The sequence below is a fragment of the Poecilia reticulata genome, linkage group LG6, assembly GCF_000633615.1.
Source record: "Poecilia reticulata strain Guanapo linkage group LG6, Guppy_female_1.0+MT, whole genome shotgun sequence".
NCBI lineage: Eukaryota > Metazoa > Chordata > Actinopteri > Cyprinodontiformes > Poeciliidae > Poecilia > Poecilia reticulata.
The window spans coordinates 16124599-16141898 of NC_024336.1; the positions used below are offsets into that span (position 1 = coordinate 16124599).

Below are 17300 nucleotides of genomic sequence, written 5' to 3' on the forward strand. Positions count from 1 at the left end.
ATAGTAATATTAATGATAAAATAATGGTCAGTGCAAAGTAGCCTGCAAATTCTTTGGTGGGGGGCGGTGAGGGACCTGGATAAAGGCTAGGGGGCGCTGGCCCAAAAAAGATTGAGAAACACTGTTTTAGAAGAAAAAAAATTATGCAAAAATGAGAGACTTGGATGTCAAGTTGGCCAGTTAAGTTTTTGCCTTCAAAATACCTAGAGTCATTTAATTCAATATTCAGCTTGAGGGGCAACAATGGGGGATTATAATGAAGCTACAACAAAAATGAACAGGTTGTTATGAATCATTAATAGCCAACAGTGTGTGAAAGTCTCTGTTTAAAAACTCAAAACACATTCTTTCAGATGAGAATATATGTACATCTGTCAGAGCTGTGGCTTAATTACTGTAAATACTTCCTTGATGGTGGCATTAAAAACACATGAGTTTAGAASTTGCCTTTGCTTCCTTTTATGCACATGTATTATTGAGAAACAGTACAGAAAGCCCTTGCACGATGTGCTTGATGTTACTATGACATCAAGCACTTAGCGGTGCTTGATGTCATGCACTGGCAGTATGCACTGGCAGGCAGTAACATCATGTCACTTTGATATGATAGTAAAATAAATACAAATATGTGATGCATTTTGAGATGCTAGTAGAGCCTTTGGAAAGTTAAAAACAGAAAAAGATAGGGATAAAGCCATTTAAAATATGGCTTCCAATCCCTGAATCCGGGAATATTTCACTGTTACAACATTTGTTCGGTGACTAGACAGAGGAAACAACAATAATCCCTTACTATTTTTTTTTTTACTTATTGCCTTATTTTTACTACTGATTAAGTGAAATAAAGACTACTAATGAAGCCACAGTTTCAGACATTGAGTGTAAGTCAAGTCTTGCGTCGGCACAAGTCCAAGTGCTCAAATCTGTTTTTGTGACGTAAGTGTGACGTGAGTCAAAGTCATAYTCATTCACAATCCCTAATCCCCATACTAGTATGTTGCTTTTTGTAATTCACAGCTAGATATTTGTTTTAAATTGTACTTTTTCCCATGTCTGTTTTCCAGCCCTGTTTRACAGTCGCTTTAGTTAATCAATGTCATAAATTTAAATAATGTGCTACTACATGCAGTGTGTGTGTTTCTCATAAACTTGTTKTAGGACTGCGGTTATTTCATTAAATCTGCTTTCTACATTTTAAGAGATTACATACAAACACTGTAAATSAATGTCCGTTCTACTGAGCMTACAACTGTCTGTGCAACAGCTACAGAAGAAGAACTGTGGAAAAATATAAGAAAAGATTGTCCTTGTGCAAATGTGCAAAGAATTGGACGTGCATCAGAAATTCAATCCTTCTGTGCATTGGGGATGACAGAGGTCTTTTAAATGTTTCTTTTCTGCAACTAATTCACTGAACGAAGCGTGATGTCGTATGTCTCAAGCTGAATTTCAACAAAAATTGTTACAACTAGTTAAGATAAATTGCAGTCTTATGTTTACATGCGAAACATAACGCCAGTACAGACTTTTTGTCATAATCTCCCATAGATTTGCAGTTTAAAATGTTGTTTTAGAAAAGGAACAGGCTTAACGAGCAGAAGTTTAAACTTGCCGAAGATAAATACAAAATTAATGACATCCCTTTGTTTTCGTTCCGAATTTAGTATGAAACTGTAGCATATGTGTTTAAAGCAATCTGGGTGTTTTCAAACAGTGAAGTCTATCGTACACAAATAATGACCTACATAATGAAATGTGCAGTACACACAGAAAGCAACTTGCGTGCCCCAGCAATGTTTGTGCAAAGGAAGCTACTGACTGATACTGATTCATTGCTGCAGTGTCATATTTATGAAGGTTTTTTTTCCTGTATAGTTAAGATTTTCATTAGTCAATAGATGAATTAAAGTCAAAACAGCGACATATTTTACGCTTTCCCAGCATAGGTTGTGCAGTGCGAAAATTGTAAACATACTTCAGACACCACTTTTCCGTAAATTCCTTCAAGTAATGGAGTTGTTAACCAGTCAGACACATTTTATGCATCAATAATTCACCAATACCAGGAAAACATAGCAATGTAACTGAGAGTGATTCTCTATAAACCGCCATCATTCCTCATTACTAATGAAATGTAGAGGCCAGTGAGAGAAAGAGACTGACTGCATTAAAATGTGACAACTATATGTAACGYGCTGCGGCAACACCAGGAACAAGTTGCCAGAACACAAAGTGCTTTGCAGAGTGYAAAAACAATAAGAGGTGCATCTAAGTAAAAGCTTGTCTGTATGAAAGTGTTCTGAATCCCTGTTTTTTTAAGGGATTCAACAGAGTCGGTCACACGGAGAGAGACGGGGGCAAGGCATTCCGCAGTCCAGAGGCTGCTGCTTGAAAGGACTGGTCCCTTTGGGAACCTGTTGGTTTGCTGTATGACTCCCTAAAAGACCACCTGCTGTTTTACTTTATTTCATACTTAAATTCTAATTGCTGTCTTGAGGCAAAGTTGGCAAAATGGAATTTYGTGGCTGCCATGAAAAAAACAGGCCGTGCAAGACATTACGTCATAGAGTACCACTCCAAGTGAAAGGAATAGATTTTGTATTGTAGATTTTGAGTGAGTGTGGCAGCCAAAGTTTAAGTGACCTTTCATCATATTGCCTTGAGGTCTTTTACACTGGTAGCAACATGTACAGCTGGATGTCAAGATCACTCTTAAGTTGTCTGGCTTAAAAAAGACAAACAGCAAGCAGTCAGCAATCTTGATCATGTCTGAGTTGATTTACTCTTAGGTTCTCCAAATGTCAAGGAGGAGTTCAATCAGGATTTAGAAGCACAAACAATTCGGGAAATGCTAACGAAAGAAAATTAGGACTTTGCTCTTCCTGGGCAGATTCTTGGACTCTCAGCAAGACGGCTGTTGTTACTACATTTAAATACTTGCCGATACAAATATTCAACCTGTTTTATTCTTACCTATAYATTTTCTGCTACATTTATGCTTTCTGTAAGTTTTCTGTAAATATGACATGGYCTTAGAAAGTTCAGATTTTCTTAGTTCAAGACTCATTTACTTCAAGAAAGCGTTCAAATAGTTTTCTTTATGAATATAATCCAAGCAAAGATGTACATCACCCTGTCTTATTTCATTTACATAATAATAATTTTGTACCATTTGATATAACCATTTACACTAGTTTAATTTGACTTCTTTACAYCTTTGMAGTAAAACAACAAAAAAAGGCATTGTAATTATCTTAAAAATAAAGCTGCCAATACTATTAAAGGATTACTAAAGGATTAGAACTACAAAAGCATAGTGTTCTACAAAAAAAGATAACTTATGCATAATTATTTTTAACAGTAATTATACAGCTACAACTAAAACAGCTACAAAGAATGTTATTTTGGCTMTTTTTTCATTAGCTAAAAATTTGAGTATGTGTAAGCAATAGTCATTCCACCCCACACATTGTGTCACAACTTGAGTTTTCCGAGGGATTTTGTGTAATATCATTCTCTGCTCCTATGGAGACAGACAATACTCAGTGGAACACTTTGCAATTTGCCATGTATTTACCTTCTCCCACACAGACACTGGTGATATTTAGCTTCCTCTTCTTTGCTATACTTTTGCAAACTGTTGTATTTGACAGGGGAGCTTGAAGACGAGGCAGAAGCCATGTTTTAAATCTCAGTTTTACTCCCACTGCCTGCCAGCAGCTCATTTATTGTACATGGCAACATTCAAGGTACACATACACAGATGTAAATATAGCATCATGCACTGAGAGTAAAATACAAAACAGGATGAAGGGCATCCTACTAGTTCATGTCAATAAATGTAGGCTTATCTTCAGTCCAGATCTTTYCATCTCTCTATACTGCAATGTTATCAGAGACGCCATCATAAATTTTGTCCCACTAAACAACAAAGATCCCATCCCCATCAGAATGGCTCTGTGAATATTAAAAGCCTTTAACAAAAGCTGACAATCAACTGTTATGATTCTGCAGGAACACCAGCCCTCACAGGACTAATGCAAATCTTGTTTTGTTTTTTTGTTTTTTTTTTATGTTTTACATGTTAAATGAAGTTTTGTATGTGTATTTACATGTGTGCCCCATCACAGTGGGATKAAAAATACAGTTGTTTCAGAATCAAGAAAGAGAAGGAAAAAAGAACATCAAAAGGGAAACTTCAAACAGTCCTGGAAGGCTTGCATTAATGTATAATACAACAGATGAACAGAAGCTTGCATTAAGTAAAAAAAAAAGTTAAAGGAAGAATGTTTAGGTACTCTCTCTGGTGCTAGAAATTTGGTTTGAATTTATGTTCCTGTTTAGATCATTACTTATTTATTTGCTTTTTCGTGGCTTTTAGTTCATTTAYTRTTGTARTTTCTGCTTTGGACTTCTTTCTGTTAGATTAATGTTACATATACTATTTATATCAGTTTCAGAGYTTATTCCCTCAAGTCCTCTCTGCTTTCTTTCTCTTTCAGCTTTCTCTCAGGCTGCAGCTTTCCTCCCTTCTCAGCTGTTCCTTGTCCACYGAATGTCCTCTGTGCTTTCACTCAGATTCTTTCAATTCTCATCTGATTAGCTACTTTGGTTTCTTTGTCACTTCCACCTCTCCCTCAGTATTTAACTTTCGTCCATCCCTGCCAGGCTCCTTCTGTGACGTTCCTCGTTTTTCCTGCCTTTCAATTACCTTGAGATTTGTGTGTCATCTMTGCTTTCATTTAATAAATCATGATTATCACGAGTTCCTGTCTGCAGTTTGGTTCTGCTTTAAAACTCCAATACTTAACAGGCATGCAACATTGCTGTTGTAAAGCAAACACATGTCTCTCCAATTTTCATATTGACTGATTTGACATTGACTTCTGAAGAGGTGTACTATACCTTTTTTAAGAACGTCAAGCGGATTGATGCTTAACAAAACATACTGATTCTGTTTCAATAGTCTTATTAAACAAGCTTAAAATTTACTGGACAGTCTGGAAAACTGAACTTAAAACCAAATAAACACTGGTGGCTCCAAGAGAAATTGTAAAATTATAAGRAATGTCCCTTTTGTTCAACTCCAAGGATTATATCTATTTTGTTGTTTTGACATTATTTGAAAAGGCCTTTAAAAACTACACGTCCTTGTGTCCTTGTTTTATTTTCAGTACWATTTTTTTATCATTTATTGTTTACAATGTCAGAAAACCTATGATTTTCACAGATATTTTTCCAGTGTAATGATTATTGAAATAGAGCATAACCTGATGCTCTTATGGCTTTATATGACAATTTAGAGTGTTGGGTAAGTCATTTTTGAATACTGTCTSGTATGTGCTGCACTGGGTTGTTTTTTTTATTGCATTTTTGTTTAAGCCTCATGAATCTTATTGTTTGTGCGAAYAGCATATTTAATTKTCCCTTTGCTGAATTTTAAAATACAGTTTTGTTTATACCTGCAGTAAAATAWAAAAGCTTATCAAAATCTTGCATCTCCCTTTGAAAGAGTTTAACCTGGAAAACACAGCCAGCAAAACTCATCTGAACAACATCAATGAAGGTGACCCCTGAACAGCAGGCCAGACAGAGCACTGGCAACGCTTCAAACACAATACAAAATTTWAAAAAAGTGATGATTCTACTTCATCCTCATCGTGTCTTCTGTCAGAAAGTCATCAGGAAAACCTTTTTGGATAATGTTGCAATTAGCAATGCATTTTGCATTTAATTTGACCTAAAATGGGGTTCTGTCAGAGGAGTGGCAATATGAGCAATAGAGGCCACCAAAAGGAAAAAAAAAAACAACAAAAAAAACACTTTGGCCATGATTTGAATTGCTTATGAGAAAGACCTTTAGTGGCCTTTGGACTAAAAGCTACAGTTCAACTTCATAACTCAACACATTTTGAGCTATTTTAATAGCAGTTTAACACACCAATAWTAATGGGAGATTATTAGGCTTCTTCACATTTTTATGAACCACCACATCCAACTATGCATGTGTCGGAGTAATATCTTACAGTTTACTGTTAATGACTGTTTTGTAATTGATAATGTTGGCAATTACACGAATACCTTCTCTGTTCTATTCATTATCCACAACAACAACAACCCTCTAATAGCTCATTCACCGAATGTATGGAGGGAGTGTGGCGCCACACTCCATTCCTCTCTCCGTCACTATTTATAGCCCAAACAATTAAGCTGAGAAGACCTTCATTAGCCTGCTGCTATTCAGCAGGACCCCGAGTCGCCTTGCCAGCCAGCCAAACAGGTGTTCCTTAATAATCACAGCTGAATTGCCAGCAACACTGGTTTGCGATTTTTTCCCCCCATATGTTTCAAGTTGTTAGCGGTCCTCTACTGAGAAATGAATGACTTTCTAGCCTCATTACAATATCTTACAGTATTTACATGTGGATGTTGGCCTGCTGTCTGACCCTTATGCAAGTGACATTCTGCWTCRGTGCTAAMAACATATATTAAAACAGATATGACAATGTTTAAAATTGTAATATTTACCTGCCTATGAAATCTCCTCACCCAAATTGTGTTTGCTCCRTTTGCTCTGAAAACAACAGGGAATATTTCCACATGGGTGTCGGGATTTGTTTTGCTCGGCAGTGTCTTATGTTTTTCACAACTGAAAAACMTATTCTCTAAATTAATAAATTAATTACAGCTAACRTATCCTGYCATTTTTTTTAACATTGATGTTTCGGGAACTGGCTACGGTCCTCCACAGCATGTGCCAAAAGCCAGAAGATGACAGGCTGCCAGAGGTTTTAGAAATACTGCAATGACATGACACCACTTCATCCAATTTGGCTCGGGTTCATCTGTTATCTCATCAAGCAGTGCCAGCATACAGTCTCTGTTTCTTGTATACTGAGACGATGATTTTGACTTGGTCTGAATCTAATATGAAGCTCTGAACAACAAAATGTCACACAGGAAAGCAGAGCATTTGAGGTGTTGGCTTAAAATACATTTGCCTCCAAAAAGCACACATCTTGAACTAACCTTTTAGAAACKTAAAACTTTTATTGCATTATCATTTGGGCTTTCCTTAAGTCTTTAGAGGCATTAGTGTGTGTAAACTTACTAATTTGATTAATTTGATGGATAATTCTCATTTSTCAGACATTTAGTAAATATAAGTTGTTTTGACTATTTTTACAGAACTTCACAGGAAACCATTAYTTAGATTTTTCTGGTCAGAGAGTGAGATAAAAAATGTAATGGGTCTTTTTKTCCAGTAAATGCCCAGTTTCAATAATATAACAAAATTAMATTTATTAARYTTCTCTTCACATTTGAAGTATCCTGTAAGTCGTCTGTACCAATAGCTACATGATGTGTAAAATAGACATTTTTAGGTATTCTTGTCATGATTTTAGACAAGTTACCTTCTTTAATACAGCAGGTCAGTTTCAAAGCACAGCCAAATAGTATCACCATAGCCAAATAGTTACACACTGCTTTGCTATGGTTGCCTTGTTACCTTCTATAAAATGTACTTTGCATTTTGCCCATTATGAAACTGTCAGCTGTTTTAAGGAGGGTGGGAAGACGTAATCTAATTGGACATCAGAAAATCCAGTCATATGCTGCTAATATATTCCTCCCACTAACAATGTATTCAACTGGCTTCATCCTGTTGTCAAGATTGAGCCTGGCTGTGCCAGAACTGTACTTAACTCTTGTTGCTAAAATTAGATGACTGAATGCACTTGTCATATTTTCGACAAACATTCTCAGAACTGTCCAATAGGCCATAGACATGATATTTATGTGAGTGAGCACTGCACAGTTGTATGACGGAAAACTTTCCCTAAATTCAAATGAAATAACAGATGAGATGTGACTAGATTTTTCCTAACACAAGTAAAAAAAACATACAAATAATTATATTACTTTCAATATGTCAGAGTATTTTTATTTTTTTTTTCACGTGTGGGCGACGTAGATGTGATGGGGGTGACCCGCCAGCCTCTTAACTCTTGAAACCACAAAAAATCGATACAGTTTTTAAAAACTCAATCTACAGGGTGGGCCATAAGTTTCCAAATTTAAAATGTTATTTCTTTTATATTTCAGATACCCAAGAAGATGCGTTTGACAAAAGAGCAAAGGATTGAAATTATACTGATGGCTGGATCAGGAAGCGGTCGCATGGCTGCACAAAACTTTAACGGAAAACATGGAACGAGCATCACACACGACGCTGTGGCAAAACTTATTTGCAAGTTTCAGAAAACTGGAAATGTTGCAGGTCAACCACGAAGTGGTCCAAGATGTGCAGCGATTACATAGAGTCCCACAAAAATAAAAACTGTTGTAAATAAAATATAAAATGTTTATTTTTTCTATGTGTGTAAACTTATGAACCACACTGTAGTACAAGTCTGCCCCTTCTTTCTGAGAGTGAAATCACATGATGTCATAACTGTCAGATGTCTGAAGCTGCAGATATTTGTGAAAATTGCCGTAAATTGGTAATGTGACCAAAAAAAACGTAATGTTTGTAAATAAAACTCTTAATATTGACATGAACAACTACAATTCAGTAATATTGCTGAAGGTAGTCACACCATGTTGGTCAGTGGTATTATTAAGACTCAAGGTGGATTGATTCAGGTTGCTAATACAGATAGCATCACAGGCCACCTCTGAAAGCAGTCCAGAATAAACCAGCCAAAGAGAATCATAAGGATTTTCAGGGTATATCTAAGCACCAGGAATGAATAAGGCTGAGTACTTTGAGCCCAAAAAAATATGTATTTTGTAGATGCATTTTTCTAATTATTCAGTATATTTTACTACATGGCGTATTGTTTTCCAAAGAAAAATATGGCATTGACATATGCATTTGAACCGCACAAGAGTTCACTTCAACCGAACTGAGGCCTGGGATTTTAGACGGAAAAGAATTAGCTTTATTGGTCCACATCAGGGTTGGGTTGTGCCTTCACATCTCCCCAAACTATCCAGACTTTCTCTGCAAAAAAACTAGAGTTTGAATGAAATGGACTTAACAGTGCTGGTGTGACTAGATATATTTGGTAATAAGAAGAAGAACAATAGAAGAGGAAAGAGTTTCAACACAAATTATGTAGATGCGTTTTTGAGAAAAGCATGGACATTATGGCTTTCTTAGTTTGCAGAATTTATCATTTCTTCTGAATTATTTTTTACTTTACACTTTTCCATTAGCTACAGCTTCCAAGCTTTGAATTGCTTTTTTTTTTGTCTTTTACCCATAATAAGTCACGTCTCGTCCTATTATAGACTGATGTTACTATTCAGCCGGCAACTATTTACCTGACATTTTGCACTTGTTTAAATGAAGCTGTTGGTCCACAGTCTCACTGTAATTATGATGAAATACTAATTAGGAAGGCCTGACCTATGCAGACATGCCCACGCTCTCAAATGTCTACTCCAGATGGCAGCAGGTACAAAAGATGCTTGTGAAAGAGACCTTTGTGCATTAGGACAGAAAGGACCTGTCCTACTGGAACATTAGGATTCAAAACATGTCTCAGTCACTGAAGATTTTAAATTAGCAATCTGGACAGTGTTCAAAAAGGTTTTGTCGATTGACAGACAAAAAAGATAAAATGTGCATATCCAGTTGTACATTCATGTTTATTTTAAACCTAAATTCATGGAAATCTGGATCATTTAGAGTAAAGTTTCTGACGATCAATAAAGATCCACTGTGTTTAAGACTAATGGAATATCCGACTTATCAGCACAGAATAAATTGTGTTTTGTTGTAAAGAGACACCTTATTACATGAAATTAGGTTTTTATATAGTTCCATAAATGTCTATTTGGTTAACGTTTGTGTGGCACACTGTGCCCATCAGGAACTTAAAGTGTTTTTCCAACAACAAACCCTGAAATAAATGCTGTGTTCAAAGAAAAAAGAAAAGCTATTTTCTTTGAGAGAAGAAATATACAGATCAGGGAACAAGGAGGATGAACACTCTAACCTTTGCGCCGCATGATGCCCCAATTTTCACATTTATAAATGCTAATTTTAAGACATTTTGATTTATTTAATTTTCACTTTAACCTACTGTTTGTGTTACTTTTAGATTTTAAATCCAAATACCATGGGCCAAACCTTCCTTTAGTACTTGAGGTTCCACAGCAGTATCCTCATTTTATCTATGGCTGTTCACCTCCAGCTACAAATTACAGGTGCTGTGCTGAAAACGCCCCGGTAATAACTTCAGTCAAGAGCAAATAATGAAGCAGTGCAGCAACTGATGTTTACCAATGTTTCGTGACCTATTAGAGCCATTGTAATTACACTTTCCACTAACAAAAGAAACAAAACCTGTCGCTGTCAAAAACTACAAAAGTTTTAGGGTCATTAAAGCAGACGACACAGAGATGAGAGTTCTGAGAAAGTAGGTTTGAGAGTAAACCAAGCTGCAGATAGGCTGTGCCTCCGGCTAGAAGAGTGTTCCTTAGGTTGACAGAGGGGACCATTTCTTACCAAAGTGATAGAGCCCGACCTAGAGCAAAGGAACAGATTGAAACAGCATATTTTCCTCCCTCTGCCTGTAGCGCTTTGAGCATTTTATACTTTGCTTTGCTGGAGCAACTTGATGAACTCAAAGTCTGAAGTTGTGTCTGTGGCTAATTCACCTTTGTGTTTGGGATCGGTGGCCTATTTTGGAAAAAAATAAAATAATAGTAATAGAAATATTCTTGACCTAAATCTGATGGCTGTAGGGCCCAGTTCTGAGGCATCTGCGATTGTAGTTTTTCTAAGTTAAAACAAAATAAATTTAGATCTAGAAATGACAATGTCCATGTTTCCTTTGAACTAAACACTATATATATGGACTTACATGTAGAAAAACTAAATTCTCAGTAACTAGATCATCATCTACACCTGTGCTGAATATTGTTAAAATTATTAAAGGGATTATTTTTCTTCCCCATTGTGTTAAATGACCCTCCTCACAAAGTGCTTGTCAGAATGGCTTGCAGCAAATTCTAACAAAAGCACTGAAGAGAAAAAGCTTTCCCCGTTGTTTATGTAGTGCATTTCAGCCACCCGGTAGAAAAGAAGAAACACTGAGTAAGTAATACTAAACTACAGTTTTCCCAACTAGTGTGTTTTGTGAAAGGTGGGATGTTGAGTCTTTAAGTCAGCTTACCTGCATGTTGTTACAGCCCATCTCTATCCTTTTATGATCAAAGTTTATCCTGTTTGCTTCTTCCACAAGGATAATTCACTATGTGACACATCTCTGATAATCTCAAACTGGTTTATTGAACAGCAAATTCATGATAGTCCAGAACTGATGACAGTTACTAGATCTTGACCCAAAAGAAAATATTTGGGATGTAGTGGAATGGAAGAGTCACATAACGGATATGAACTGCTAGGATGTCAATGGGACAAAAATCTATGCAGATTGTTTCTAACACCATGTTGGATCTACACTATATTATTAAGGCAGTTCTTAATGACAAGATTTTGCTTGTAAGGTGAACCCAATGAAGAGGTGATTATATGTTTAAGTTCAAACTAAAAATAAAATAAAGTAAAGCTTAAGAAAATGTAGGTCAACTATGTGTTTTTAGGTGTCATTGTTAAAAGGTGCACACAGGAGTAGTTTCACGTAACAGCCAGCTGCAGTTTCCTCCAACGGGCTTTCAGTATGCTTCTGTTTTTCTTGTTTTTTCTTCTATTGTCATCCTTCTTCAATAATATATGCCACATATGCTTGCTACTGAGTGGTGTGGGATTTACGTTGGGTTAAGCTTCAAAAGAATGGCTGGCAATCTATTGTTTGTTACTGGCATGCTACATTCCCAATAGGGGGCCTCGTTTGCAGCAGTTTCTGTTTCTAAGAAAATACGGTTCCAACATTATATCATTTCATTTCATTTCGGCATTGTGTGAAATGTATGCTTTTGGAAGGGCATTCATTTCAAACATTATGTGTATTTTTTCCCTTATGACTCTACTCAGCCACAATAATGTCAATAATGAGTTATTTAGTCAAAGGAGACATCTTGTTTGACTAAGAGATTCGAGACACATAATTTCTTAAACAATTGCGAAGGAATAAATTATATTCTTTGTTAAATAATTTGATCTTGATGAACAATCTTTGTCTGTAAAATCAAATGAAGACTATTTTTCCTGATTTTGATGATGTTTATAATTTCATTATGCTTGGCTGAATACTTTTTGTCATTTCTCAATCAGCACCAATTATAAGCACTTCATCACCACCTCAAAAGGCTACAGATAGTGGTTCATCAAAATGTGCCCTCTCTTTCATGGGTACAAAAACACTTGTCCAGCATTTCAAGGGTTCTGAATGCATATAGACAGACAATGACCCAATCTAAATGTGCATAAAATAGTTCCTCTTATTTTCACATGCCTGCGGTTAACATAGGAGTACGACTGAGGAAAATAAAAAAACGCCCGATCATCAGTGCTACACTGCCATCAGACACAGGCCAAAAGCGTTTGGCGTACTTGAACAAAAATTGGATAGTTTTAACAAAACATCAGTTCAAAAACTGTGAACCAATTTTTTGGCTGAGAAAAGAGATAAGAAGAATGCTGCTAATTTTTTGCCATTTTGAACTACACAACCAAGGTGCCTTTGACATTTGCTCCAAAGATAATGCCTAAACTTTTGCTGCACAGTGTGACAATGACAAATACATATTTATCTCTTGTATATGACCTTTTCTTTGATCAGACTTCTCTAAACCCCTTTCACATGATGTATCCAATAATGTTATCTAGTCTGTTGTCTAAGCTAAATTGAATTACCCAGCATGCACTTCTTCTTAAGACTGACTCTTCCTTTTGTGTAATCTGAAATCCTGCATAATCTGATGACAATTCTTGACATTATCAACCCTGAAATTGCTGTTGCAGCTGCGGAGTTTATGGGTGGATTTTGTGATTAACCATTTTTATGTACATTGGGCTTTATGCACTATTTTTAAAACTAGAGGTGGTTTTAGTTGTTCAGATATTGCTAAATTATACCTCGCCTATGTTATAATAATTTATAAAATGCAACGATCATGTGGATAAAGAGAGATCATTGATTCTAACCCAAATACCACTTGTTCAGTAATCCCAATTTAATTATTCTCTTTCAGTCACTCTTTGTAGCCTTAAAATTAAATACCACTTTAGTAATTAACCAAACCTCATACGCTTCATCAAACCCATAACCAAACTCTTTTGTATTGGAACAATCCAGGCCTGGATATGTCCATTTGACCCAAGGCTGGTTTAGCAAAATCACCAAAGTGTGTTGCTTTGCCCAGCAGGTTTGGGAGTTTCTATTACTTACAATTTACTCTACATTCGTATACATGCTTGGGAAAAAAAAAACAAAACAAAACAAAAAGAACCTCAACATTATTTAAATGAACTTAATAAATACATAAAATATTTTGACTGGAAAAAAAAAATACAATTGTATAATTGTTTTTCTCTGGTCTTTGTTCTATGAACTGTAAAGTCTGATTCTGCAATGAAGCTCCAATACTGTACGCAGTAATAGTTTTAAAATGGCATCTCCAAAACAAACAGATTTTACAAACTTGCATGCAGCATGAGATGCAGTCCAACAGTAGTTTGCAATATCAAGAAACAACAAAAAAAAGTTAGAAAAAGAAAAGTTCAAAAATATCCTTGCAGCTGTCACGGATGTTTTGTTTATAAAAAAAAAAGAAAGTAGTATTAACACTTTTTTTAATGATTAAAAAGTTTTGAAGATATTGCCTAAATTGAATGTGCATGAGAAAAACAAAATCAACATTCTCTTAGTATGAACATCTGAATCTGATTTTACTCACCAGTGAATTTTGAATCACAGTTCAGAGCAACCTCATCGTGTCCCGTCTTTCTTGCTCCCAAACTTTATATAATGGGAATAGGCAATGAGGGATTGTGAGATAGAAAAGGCAGCAGGCCTATTTGGAAAGGAACTTTCCATTGGTAGTAACTCCATGGACACGTATCCAATAGATCGGGTGCAGAGCTGTGAAGACCATAAGATGTCCCTGAAAAGTATCAAGGAGATTCATTTAATGCGCCGAAGGCTTTCTGAGTCCACTGCTGGTACTAATGCTTGACCTGTGCAGAGATAGGCACCGATTGTCATTCAGGCCATGCTCTCCGCTCGCATGAATATTCCTTCAAATTAAGCCAGAGGAAATCGTTTGAGTATCTGAAGGAAAAAAAAGGGAAACTGAAGGGTACAAGGCAAAGCTGGAAAAACCAAGATAGCATTCCAGAAATGATATTGGTGGTGGCATTGGAGAGGTGTGTTGCTTCCAATCTTTATCCCCTGATCCTCTTTTTGGCGTCCAACTTGTCTCCAGCAGTGGTGGGGGGCAGAAAGTGATAGAGCAGTGTTGAGTACTGCTGCTGCTGCTGCTGCGTTCTTTCTCCTACCAGCAGTCTCTGCTCAAATAAATGCCTGGTCTGTCACAGTTCTGTGCTGCAATGCATTAGATTCATCCTTCCTCTCATGCACTCCCTCTCTCATGCTTGCCTCCTCCCTTCTTGCTCGCTCTTTATTTGTTCACTTGAGCTCAATCACACGTGAGAAGACACAGAGGGAGAATAGAATACAAATAAGCTTTCTTAACGAACTAGTTGTTCTTAGATTTGATGTATTTTGAGAAGTCAGAATGAAGGAGAAACTGGTTTGAGTTTATGTGGTCTATGAGTCCCTCCCTGTCTTGACTGGGAGGGAAGACTAAGTCACTGCGCACTGGTATGAGTGTACATCTTTTTTTTTTTTATTTTCATGGGAAACAAATCATTTTAAATAACTACCGGTAGCGTAAACATTAGAAACCAAAAGAAAAATAAATAAATGATGAGTTGATATATTCTTTTTAAAATTCCAGATAACTGGAGTTTCATAATGATCATATTTACCAAGACACTTGCAAAAGAAAGGTTTGAAAATCATCCTTTTTCATTTTATTTTATTTTTTTGCTGGTTCGCTAAAAGTTCTTCCCAAGTGCAAAATGTCAGGATGCACTTGAGAGCACACCAGTAATGAAATTACCCTGAGTTAATTTACCATAATATTAATTTTCATTAGCTGCAACTGTGCATATCCTACTGCAATATGTAAAACACTATTTCCTGGAAGTGGTCATTAGTAAGAAATGTCATCACACCTGCTTTAGAAACCCAGAATAGTAAATGTGGCTTCATTTTTTTTTCTTTTTACATTACTTGCTACATTACATAATTTTTATTGTAGTATTAAATTGTTATTATACAGTTTCATAATATTTTTAATGTTGTTAATCTAGTATTACGAATGCTTATGAGCAGGGGTGCAGCCAGGAATTTGGGCCCCACTTTTTGAGAAGTAAGCTAGTCTATATATTGATTAGTTCTGTGTTTGGCTGGCTAGTCTAGTTGCTAAAAAAGAGCCAGCTCTTTTGGTTCCCAAGCATCTGCAGCCCCATTTATTAGCATAACTTAGCAATTAGTTCCCCATATGAGAAGTCTTGCACTTGATTCATTTTATGTATTTGCTAGGTTACAAAATCACACATTCTTACCATTGTGTAATATTTTAATCAAAATTTTAATTAACAAAAACAAATGAACAAAATCCTGAAAGCAAATATACTGAACAGACCAATAATAATAATAATAATAATAATAATAATAATAATAATAATAATAATATATAATTCTATAATATTTATAATCTTCAACCAGATGCTGCTTCTTTTACATGTGCCTGTTATATTTATGGGTTTTTGCAACACACTAATCTTCGCCACTGCCTGTTTATTCTAACCCGACTATCATGTCTTTCCCCTTCTCTGTTTCCGCATAATGGTATGGTCCCATATCCTCACACGTGATTGGCTACAAGGCTGCTAATCATGCTAATCGTAACAAAGTTCTGCAGGGAGCATAGCGCTTCCATCAATAGTGAGAATTGAGCAGCAAAACGGGGGAGAAAGTGGGGGATAGTTCTCTCCCTCCCTTTACACCTCTCCTGCAGTGCGCTGCTCTTTGCGCCGTTTGTAGTCCATCCAGTATTATGGATGGGCTTACAAACCAGTTCTCTGTGAAGAGCAGTTCCTGTCGTTCACTTGAAAGAGCCGGCTCTAAGAGCCGAAACGTTCGCGACGACCCATCACTACTAGTTGCTACCATACCGCAGCAAGTTAGCACAACACTCTGCTATCAAAGGTAATTTAATCACATTAGTATCACTATACCTCTGTCTCTGTCACGTTTTTGGTCTTATTCTTTTCTCTTCTTTGAGCTCTAGAAAATTACAAAACTCACCATTTCATTCCAAAAGGGCAACTTGACTGAGAAGTGATGGAGGGGCGCTCAGGCTGTAGGAATAAACCAAGTAGCAGAGAAGGAGGTAGAGCTAACCACAGTATCATTGCTATTAAATGTAGCTTTTCATATTCTTTGCTATGCAGCTTACGGAGCCCCCCAGGGGACATGGAGGATTTGTTTATTTTTTCTTTTGTGTTACCAAAAGCATTACATTCCCTTGCAATACGTTTGCGTTACCTTGCAAAACTTTTACATTGTATAATTTGATTTGGTCTGATGAAACCAAAGATGAGCCAAAAGACAAGCTTAAGACAAAATATGCAGAGTGAAACATGATATTATCTGGATGTATCTTTCCTGAGATAGGAGTAGTTTCTTTCCCCCATTCTTTCTTTTTTGGTGGATGAACAGTATATGGATATTTACAGTTTCAAATACCTGTAAGCTTTCAAGCAAAACCTTTGGCTGCTTGTTGAAAAGAGACATTTTGTTTTCTAGTATCACTGTAAATCCAAGCATATGTCCAAATTACCAAAAATAATGACTTCATAAAAGCAGAGATAATCTTTTTGAAAGTTTAGTCAAAGTCTAGAACTCAATCTGGAGGACTCACTTGTTGAAGGCCATGAATAATTTTTAAATTTAGCAAACATTATGCATTGTGTTTTTCAAACTACATATCACAAATACATTTAAAAACTGGTGTGCATTTTCATTCAATTTGTATGCCATTTGACTAGATTGTATACTTCAATATTTTTGCTCTTGGCTTCTGGCAAACTATAATATAGGGCACCTTATAACAATTATTTTCTTGGTACTCATAATAGTCAGATTTATGAAAGGCAAATTTAAAAGCTGTTTTTGTGAAATGATTTTCCCACCATAGCTGTAGATTTCTATAGCCTCCCACCTCCAGAGTAACCATTTCAGCTTCTTCTC

General features: G+C 36.2%; 1 protein-coding gene across 2 annotated transcripts in view; it reads right to left on the reverse strand.

Annotated features, from left to right (window-relative positions):
- Positions 1 to 14495, reverse strand: part of lrrc4ca (leucine rich repeat containing 4C, genome duplicate a) — a 134847-nt gene extending 120352 nt beyond the window's left edge. For both annotated transcript variants that reach the window (XM_017305483.1, XM_008411506.2), the window contains exon 1: positions 13876 to 14495. The gene's annotated coding sequence lies outside the window, so the exon portion shown is untranslated. The remainder of the gene's footprint in view (positions 1 to 13875) is intronic.
- Between the last annotated feature and the right edge of the window lie 2805 nt (positions 14496 to 17300).